This window comes from Euprymna scolopes, chromosome 14 (genome assembly GCF_053919585.1).
Source record: "Euprymna scolopes isolate OS-2025 chromosome 14, ASM5391958v1, whole genome shotgun sequence".
NCBI classification, from domain to species: Eukaryota; Metazoa; Mollusca; class Cephalopoda; order Sepiida; family Sepiolidae; genus Euprymna; species Euprymna scolopes.
In genome coordinates this window covers 38,327,171-38,329,878 of record NC_136495.1, presented here as the reverse complement: position 1 = coordinate 38,329,878, position 2,708 = coordinate 38,327,171, and positions in this window count along the sequence as shown.

Genomic DNA, 2,708 nt, shown 5'->3' with positions numbered 1-2,708 from the left:
ATCCAGGAGACATACCCTACCAGATGCCAAATTTATTCAATCGGAAATAACCCGCATGCTAAAGGAAGGTATTATAGAGCCCTCTCAATCTCCATGGCGAGCCCAAACGCTCGTAGTGACTCCTGAGAATCACAAGAAGAGACTTGTTGTGGATTACTCTCAAACGATAAACCGTTTCACTCTCCTAGATGCCTATCCTCTTCCTCGAATGGAGGACATGGTAAATGAGATTGCCACTTATCAAGTGTTTAGCACTCTTGATCTAACTAGTGCTTATCAAGTTGCAATCAAGCCCGAAGAACGAAAATACACAGCCTTCGAAGCTTCTGGATCCCTGTACCAGTTTCGGCGAATTCCGTTTGGAGTAACCAATGGAGTAGCTAGCTTCCAACGAGTAATCGACGATATCATCAAACGAGAAGACCTCCGAAGAACCTTCGCCTACATCGACAATGTTACAGTTTGTGGAGAAAATCAGGCAGATCATGATGCTAATTTAAAATGTTTTATGAAGGCTGTAGAGAAATATGGACTGACACTGAATGAAAGCAAGTGTCACTACTCTCTTGTTTCAGTAGACTTGCTCAGCTATACAATAAGCAAAGGTTCGGTAAAACCAGACACTGACAGGCTTAAAGGGTTGATGGACTTGCCTGTCCCTTAGGATTCTCCTTCTCTTCGACGAGCTATGGGAATGTTCTCCCACTATTCAAAGTGGATATTTAACTTCTCTGAGAAACTACATCCCCTAACTAAGATTACCAACTTTCCCCTCTCTAAGGAACAAACCGACGCCTTTAGGGACCTAAAGAAAGATATTGCTAAATCCTCTCTAGTAGCCATAGACTCCTCTCTTCCCCTTGAGGTTGAAACTGATGTCTCGGAACATGCCATCGCTGCCTCTCTGACCCAGAACTCTCGGCCAGTGGCCTTCTTTTCCAGAACATTAACCTCCGCCGAGCAAAAGCACTCCTCAGTGGGAAAGGAGGCCTATGCAATTGTGGAGGCGATCCGAAAATGGCGACATTTACTGCTCGGGAAGCATTTTAAGCTAACCACTGACCAAAAGTCTGTCTCTTTTATGTTCGACTCTAAAGGAAAGAGCAAAATAAAAAATGAAAAGATAACAAGATGGAAGTTAGAACTTGCCTGTTTTAGCTATGATATTGCCTATCGACCAGGGAAACAAAATGTTACTGCAGACACTCTGTCTCGAATTTGTTCTTCCGCCACATCCGCTGACAAATTACACTCATTACACACAGACTTATGCCATCCGGGGGTAACCAGGATGCTACATTTCATCAAAACCAAAAATCTGCCGTACTCTGTGGAGGAGGTGAGAGCTGTTTCGAAGACTTGCTGGGTATGTTCTGAAGTAAAACCTAGGTTCTTTAAGTTGGCACCTCAGATTCTCATTAAAGCAAGTCAACCATTCGAAAGAATAAGCGTGGACTTCAAGGGGCCGTTACCCTCAAATTCTCGCAACCGGTACCTTCTGACAGTGGTTGACGAATACTCTCGTTTCACTTTCGCTTTCCCCTGTGCCGACATCTCAGCTGCTACTGTCCGAAAACACCTAATTAGCTTATTCTCCATATTTGGAAATCCTTCCTTTGTACATTCTGATCGTGGAACAGCCTCCATGTCAGACGAACTAAGAGAATTCTTACTTTCTCGTGCCATTGCTACTAGCAGAACAACTGCCTTCAATCCTCAAGGTAATGGACAAGTGGAAAGATATAACGGTATTATCTGGCAAACAGTGAGTCTAGCTCTACGCTCAAGAAATCTCCATGTTACAAATTGGGAAAGTGTGCTAGATGTAGCCCTCCACAGCATTCGCTCATTGCTTTCCACCTCTACGAACAGCACTCCTCACGAACGTCTCTTTAATTTCCAAAGGAAATCAGCCACTGGGAATTCTATGCCCACCTGGCTAACAAATGCTAAATCTATTCTTTTAAAGCGACATGTACGCGGGAGCAAATACGAGCCCCTAGTCGAGCCTGTAGACCTACTTGAAGTCAATCCTAGCTATGCTCATATCCGTTTCAATAACGGACGGGAGACGCGACAGTGTCCCTACGCCACTTATCTCCATTGGGTGATAGATCGAGCATTCTAGAGGCAGAAATAGATCCCGTGCCGGAGAACCAACAGCTACAGGACGTACCTCAGCAGCCCGATTCGGACCCCCTGCCACGAGTGCACGAAAACTCTCCCCTCGAGAATTCGGTTCCTACTTCTCCCCAATCAGACGATCAACAGAGGAGATCATCGGAGGACAATGAGGTGCCGAATCTTCGACGCTGTACTAGAGTTCATCGAAGCCCCCAATATTTAGTTGAAAACTATCTGCTTTGAACTTTTCATTTCTCTTTTGCTTTGCAGCTTAAACAGAAACCCGCTCCTGCAGTTCCTGGTAACTCTACATCCTAAGATCATCATACGGCCTCGGATTCCTCTGAGTGGCGGAGAATGTGCTGACAAAAGACGAACTCTCTCCTATGCCTTCCAGAAACGAATTACTTCCCTTACCGGAAGCGAATTATTTCCCTTTAGTTTTTATCCTATGTATGAAATGTAGAACACGTGGACTCGCTTCTCCGCGTTGTTCTTAGTGAAATAAAGCTTACTTTTAGCTTACTCAATCTCCTGTCCTATTTATCACATTCTCGGAATTTGCAAGTTTATTTCTAGGGTTA